At 59.4% G+C, this 7,477-nt stretch overlaps 1 protein-coding gene across 6 annotated transcripts in view; it reads right to left on the reverse strand.

Annotated features, from left to right (window-relative positions):
• Nucleotides 1-7,471, reverse strand: part of SNAP47 (synaptosome associated protein 47) — a 64,177-nt gene extending 56,706 nt beyond the window's left edge. For 4 of the 6 annotated variants that reach the window (XM_069729112.1, XM_069729113.1, XM_069729116.1 and 1 more), the window contains exons 1-2: nucleotides 7,405-7,471; nucleotides 6,599-6,700 (exon numbers count right to left, since the gene is read on the reverse strand). The gene's annotated coding sequence lies outside the window, so the exon portion shown is untranslated. The remainder of the gene's footprint in view (nucleotides 1-6,598; nucleotides 6,701-7,404) is intronic. The other 2 variants (XM_069729117.1, XM_069729114.1) reach the window with 1 other exon arrangement.
• Between the last annotated feature and the right edge of the window lie 6 nt (nucleotides 7,472-7,477).

Below are 7,477 nucleotides of genomic sequence, written 5' to 3' on the forward strand. Positions count from 1 at the left end.
CTGCAGCATCATCATCAACCCAGAGGGGGGACACCACATAGCGACCGACCCGTAGCATCATCATCATCAACCCGGAGGGGGGACACCACACAGCGACCGACCCGCAGCATCAGCATCATCATCAAACCGGAGGGGGGACACCACACAGCGACCGACCCGCAGCATCATCATCAAACCCGAGGGGGGACATCACATAGCGACCGACCTGCAGCATCATCATCATCAACCTGGAGGGGGGACATCACACAGCGACCGACCTGCAGCATCATCATCATCAACCCAGAGGGGGGACACCACATAGCGACCGACCCGTAGCATCATCATCATCAACCCGGAGGGGGGACACCACACAGCGACCGACCCATAGCATCATCATCATCAAACCGGAGGGGGGACACCACACAGCGACCGACCTGCAGTATCGTCATCAAACCGGAGGGGGGACATCACACAGCGACCGACCTGCAGCATCATCATCATCAACCCAGAGGGGGGACATCACACAGTGACCGAGCTGCAGCATCATCATTATCAACCCAGAGGGGGGACATCACACAGCGACCGACCTGCAGCATCATCATCATCAACCTAGAGGGGGGACATCACACAGCGACCGACCTGCAGCATCATCATCATCAACCCAGAGGGGGGACATCACACAGCGACCGACCCCCAGCATCATCATCATCAACCCGGAGGGGGGACACCACACAACGACCGACCCACAGCATCATCATCATCAACCCGGAAGGGGGACACCACACAACGACCGACCCACAGCATCATCATCATCAAACCGGAGGGGGAACACCACACAGTGACCGACCTGCAGCATCATCATCATCAACCCGGAGGGGGGACACCACACAGCGACCGACTCACAGCATCATCATCATCATCAAACCGGAGGGGGACACCACACAGCGACCGACCCACAGCATCATCATCATCATCAACCCAGAGGGGGGACATCACACAGCGACCGACCCACAGCATCATCATCATCAACCCAGAGGGGGGACATCACACAGCGACCGACCCGCAGCATCATCATCATCAACCCAGAGGGGGGGACATCATACAGCGACCGACCTGCAGCATCATCATCATCAACCCAGAGGGGGGACACCACACAGCGACCGACCCACAGTATCATCATCATCATCAACCCAGAGGGGGGACATCACACAGCGACCGACCCACAGCATCATCATCAAACCGGAGGGGGACACCACATAGCGACTGTCCCGTAGCATCATCATCATCAACCCGGAGGGGGGACATTACACAGTGACCGACCCACAGCATCATCATCATCAAACCGGAGGGGGACACCACACAGCGACCGACCCACAGCATCATCATCATCATCAACCCAGAGGGGGGACATCACACAGCGACCGACCCACAGCATCATCATCATCAACCCAGAGGGGGGACATCACACAGTGACCGCCCTGCAGCATCATCATCATCAACCCAGAGGGGGGACATCACACAGCGACCGACCCACAGCATCATCATCATCAAACCGGAGGGGGACACCACACAGCGACCGACCCACAGCATCATCATCATCAAACCGGAGGGGGACACCACACAGCGACCGACCCACAGCATCATCATCATCATCAACCCAGAGGGGGGACATCACACAGCGACCGACCCACAGCATCATCATCATCAACCCAGAGGGGGGACATCACACAGTGACCGCCCTGCAGCATCATCATCATCAACCCAGAGGGGGGACATCACACAGCGACCGACCCACAGCATCATCATCATCAAACCGGAGGGGGACACCACATAGCGACCGACCCGTAGCATCATCATCATCAAACCGAAGGGGGGACACCACACAGCGACCGACTCGCAGCATCATCATCATCATCAAACCGGAGGGGGGACACCACACAGCAACCGACCCGCAGCATCATCATCATCATCAAACCGGAGGGGGGACATCACACAGTGACCGACCCGCATCATCATCATCATCAAACCAGAGGGGGGACACCACACAGCGACCAACCCGTAGCATCATCATCATCAACCCGGAGGGGGGACATCACACAGCGACCGACCTGCAGCATCATCATCATCAACCCAGAGGGGGGACATCACACAGCGACCGACCCACATCATCATCATCAACCCGGAGGGGAGGGGGGGGGGGACACCACACAGCAACCGACCCGCAGCATCATCATCATCATCATCAAACCGGAGGGGGGACACCACACAGCGACCAATCTGTGCCATCATTATCATTGTACCGTAGAAGGGGGAGGTGCCACAAAGCGACTGACCCGCAGCATCATCATCATTACCAGGGCCTGGCCTCTGCCGCTCCCCTCATACCCCGGCCTCTGCCGCTCCCCTCATACCCCGGCCTCTGCCGCTCCCCTCATACCCCGGCCTCTGCCGCTCCCCTCATACCCCGGCCTCTGCCGCTCCCCTCATACCCCGGCCTCTGCCGCTCCCCTCATACCCCGGCCTCTGCCGCTCCCCTCATACCCCGGCCTCTGCCGCTCCCCTCATACCCCGGCCTCTGCCGCTCCCCTCATACTCCGGCCTCTGCCGCTCCCCTCATACTCCGGCCTCTGCCGCTCCCCTCATACCCCGGCCTCTGCCGCTCCCCTCATACCCCGGCCTCTGCCGCTCCCCTCATACTCCGGCCTCTGCCGCTTCCCTCATACCCCGGCCTCTGCCGCTCCCCTCATACCCCGGCCTCTGCCGCTCCCCTCATACCCCGGCCTCTGCCGCTCCCCTCATACCCCGGCCTCTGCCGCTCCCCTCATACTCTGGCCTCTGCCGCTCCCCTCATACCCCGGCCTCTGCCGCTCCCCTCATACCCCGGCCTCTGCCGCTCCCCTCATACCCCGGCCTCTGCCGCTCCCCTCATACCCCGGCCTCTGCCGCTCCCCTCATACTCCGGCCTCTGCCGCTCCCCTCATACCCCGGCCTCTGCCGCTCCCCTCATACCCCGGCCTCTGCCGCTCCCCTCATACTCCGGCCTCTGCCGCTTCCCTCATACCCCGGCCTCTGCCGCTCCCCTCATACCCCGGCCTCTGCCGCTCCCCTCATACCCCGGCCTCTGCCGCTCCCCTCATACCCCGGCCTCTGCCGCTCCCCTCATACCCCGGCCTCTGCCGCTCCCCTCATACTCTGGCCTCTGCCGCTCCCCTCATACCCCGGCCTCTGCCGCTCCCCTCATACTCTGGCCTCTGCCGCTCCCCTCACACCCCGGCCTCTGCTGCTCCCCTCATACCCCGGCCTCTGCTGCTCCCCTCATACCCCGGCCTCTGCTGCTCCCCTCATACCCAGGCCTCTGCCGCTCCCCTCATACCCAGGCCTCTGCCGCTGGTCCTAAATTTGTTTGCTCCCAAATTCCCCTGCTCCTCCCTTACCCCAGCTCCCACCTCTCCTCCCAGATTTCATTTCCCATCACATCCCAACTCCAACGGCTTCTCTTGTTCCCCACCCCTGGCACCGAATTCTGATTCTTCCCATATCCAGACTTCCTCGCTCCTCCTGTATCCCGAATCGTTCCTCCAGCATCTTGGCCCCTCCCATATCCCAACTCCCATGCTCCTCCCGTATCCTGACTCCTCCCATATCCCAACTCCCATGCTCCTCCCGTATCCTGACTCCTCCCATATCCCAACTCCCATGCTCCTCCTGTATCCTGACTCCTCCCATATCCCAACTCCCATGCTCCTCCCGTATCCTGACTCCTCCCATATCCCAACTCCCATGCTCCTCCTGTATCCTGGCTCCTCCCATATCCCAACTCCCATGCTCCTCCCATATCCTGACTCCACTGCTCCTCACCGTATCCTGACTCCTCCCATATCCCAACTCTCATGCTCCTCCCGTATCCTGGCTCCTCCCATATCCCGACTCCACTGCTTCTCCCGTAATCTGACTCCTCCCATATCCCGATTCCCATGCTCCTCCCGTATCCTGACTCCTCCCATATCCCAACTCCCATGCTCCTCCCGTATCCTGGCTCCTCCCATATCCCGACTCCACTGCTCCTCCCGTATCCTGACTCCTCCCAAATCCCAAGTCCCATGCTCCTCCCGTATCCTGACTCCTCCCATATCCCAACTCCCATGCTCCTCCCGTATCCTGACTCCTCCCATATCCCGACTCCCATGCTCCTCCCGTATCCTGACTCCTCCCATATCCCAAGTCCCATGCTCCTCCCATATCCCAACTCCCATGCTCCTCCTGTATCCTGACTCCTCCCATATCCCAACTCCCATGCTCCTCCCATATCCTGACTCCTCCCATATCCCGACTCCCCTGCTCCTCCCATATCCTGGCTCCTCCCATATCCCGACTCCCCTGCTCCTCCCGTATCCTGACTCCTCCCATATCCCGACTCCAACACTCCTTCCGTATCCTGACTCCTCCCATATCCCAACTCCCATGCTCCTCCCGTATCCTGACTCCTCCCATATCCCGACTCCACTGCTTCTCCCATATCCTGACTCCTCCCATATCCTGACTCCTCCCATATCCAAACTCCCCCACTCCTCCCGTATCCTAACTCCTCCCATATCCCGATTCCCCTGCTCCTCCCGTATCCTAACTCCTCCCATATCCCGACTCCAACACTCCTTCCGTATCATGACTCCTCCCATATCCCGACTCCTCCCGTATCCTGACTCCTCCCATATCCTGACTCCTCCCATATCCAAACTCCCCCCGTATCCTGACTCCTCCAATATCCCGATTCCGCTGCTCCTCCCATGTCCTGACTTCTCCCATATCCCGGCTCCCCTGCTTCTCCCGTATCCTGACTCCTCCCATATCCTGACTCCTCCCATATCGAACTCCCCCACTCCTCCCATATCCTGACTCCTCCCATATCCAAACTCCCTTACTCCTCCCGTATCCTGTCTCCTCCCATATCCTGACTCCTCCCATATCCCGACTCCCATGCTCCTCCTGTATCCTGACTCCTCCCATATCCCGACTCCCATGCTCCTCCCGTATCCTGACTCCTCCCATATCCCGACTCCAACACTCCTCCCATATCCTGACTCCTCCCATATCCCGACTCCCATGCTCCTCCCATATCCCGACTCCCCTGCTCCTCCTGTATCCTGACTCCTCCCATATCCCGACTCCCCTGCTCCTCCTGTATCCTGACTCCTCCCATATCCTGACTCCCCTGCTCCTCCCGTATCCTGACTCCTCCCATATCCCGACTCCACCACTCCTCCCGTATCCTGACTCCTCCCATATCCCAACTCCAACACTCCTCCCGTATCCTGACTCCTCCCATATCCCGACTCCAACACTCCTCCCGTATCCTGACTCCTCCCATATCCCGACTCCAACACTCCTCCCGTATCCTGACTCCTCCCATATCCCGACTCCAACACTCCTCCCGTATCCTGACTCCTCCCATATCCCGACTCCAACACTCCTCCCGTATCCTGACTTTTCCCATATCCTGACTCCCATGCTCCTCCCGTATCCTGACTCCTCCCATATCCTGACTTCTCCCATATCCCGACTCCCATGCTCCTCCCGTATCCTGACTTCTCCCATATTCTGACTCCTCCCATATCCAAACTCCCCCACTCCTCCCATATCCTGACTCCTCCCATATCCCGATGCGATGGGACAGAAGTAACAGAGGACCACTGGCGCATGCCTGCATAACACATGCTCAGGGCCACCAATCACAGGATCGGCAGAGGCCACCAATCACAGGATCGGCAGAGGCCACCGATCACAGGATCGGCAGAGGCCACCGATCACAGGATCGGCAGAGGCCACCGATCACAGGATCGGCAGAGGCCACCGATCACAGGATCGGCAGAGGCCACCGATCACAGGATCGGCAGAGGCCACCGATCACAGGATCGGCAGAGGCCACCGATCACAGGATCGGCAGAGGCCACCGATCACAGGATCGGCAGGGGCCACCGATCACAGGATCGGCAGAGACCACCGATCACAGGATCGGCAGAGGCCACCGATCACAGGATCGGCAGAGGCCACCGATCACAGGATCGGCAGAGGCCACCGATCACAGGATCGGCAGAGGCCACCGATCACAGGATCGGCAGAGACCACCGATCACACGATCGCAGAGGCCACCGATCACAGGATCGGCAGAGGCCACCGATCACAGGATCGGCGGAGGCCACCGATCACAGGATCGGCAGAGGCCACCCATCACAGGATCGGCAGAGGCCACCCATCACAGGATCGGCAGAGGCCACCCATCACAGGATCGGCAGAGGCCACCCATCACAGGATCGGCAGAGGCCACCGATCACAGGATCGGCAGAGGCCACCCATCACAGAATCGGCAGAGGCCACCGATCACACGATCGCAGAGGCCACCGATCACAGGATCGGCAGAGGCCACCGATCACACGATCGCAGAGGCCACCGATCACAGGATCGGCAGAGGCCACCCATCACAGGATCGGCAGAGGCCACCGATCACAGGATCGGCGGAGGCCACCGATCACACGATCAGCGGAGGCCACGGATCCTGGGCACTTGGGCCCGTCAGCTGGTCCTGAGGCTGCGTGGCTGGGTCACTTTTCTCAGCAGATGTTACCTGGGCTCAGCTGCGCTCGGTGCTGCGCTCAGTGATCGGCTTCATGCTCAGGACTGATCACAGTCTCTCCAGTGTCAGGATTCTGGTCTGACGTCCTACGTACTGTAACACATATAATGAAGGGGTCAGAGTCCGGCAGCGTTTCCCATCGCCCGCAGTGATCCCATCGCCCGTAGTGATCCCATCGCCCGTAGTGATCCCATCGCCCGCAGTGATCCCATCGCCCGCAGTGACGCCGCACACCCGGGATCCGCAGCCGCCACAGGACGTCTCCAGACAGCAGGGGCTGAGCATGTTAGGAATCTGATTGGCCATCAGGGAAGTGACTGTTCCACCATCCAATCAGATTCCAGCTTTAATTTTCCAATGCAGATTAGAAAAAACAGCAGCGATCTGATTGGTTCAGCTGTTGAATGGAGATACAAAGAAGGAGCCAGTCAGAGGCTCCAAAGATGAGAAACATTATCTGATTGGCTCATTGTATCCGTTATGAAGAGAACAGTTGCCATAGCAACAACCAAATTCCTGCTCTTATCTACCAGTGCCGACGTGATCGGTTGCTAATGACAACAGCTTGGAATCGTGTGCGGTATTCCAGCAGCTGCTTTCAGCAACCAATCAGATCACGCCCCCACTGGAAAGAGCATCTTCCGTGATGTGATGTCACGTGACCAGTGATGACCTCCCCCCGTGTACACATCCCGCACAGTGACCGGAGAACCACAACTCCCAGCATTCCCGCCCGCCGCCTCCTCCTCATACACGGAACGTCACACTCCTATCATCACACACAGCACGTCAGTTACCGGGAACTGCACGGATGGTGATCCTGGTGACACCGCCTCTGACGTCATCAGCTACACCACGTGATCAGTCTGT

This window comes from Ranitomeya imitator, chromosome 6 (genome assembly GCF_032444005.1).
Source record: "Ranitomeya imitator isolate aRanImi1 chromosome 6, aRanImi1.pri, whole genome shotgun sequence".
NCBI lineage: Eukaryota > Metazoa > Chordata > Amphibia > Anura > Dendrobatidae > Ranitomeya > Ranitomeya imitator.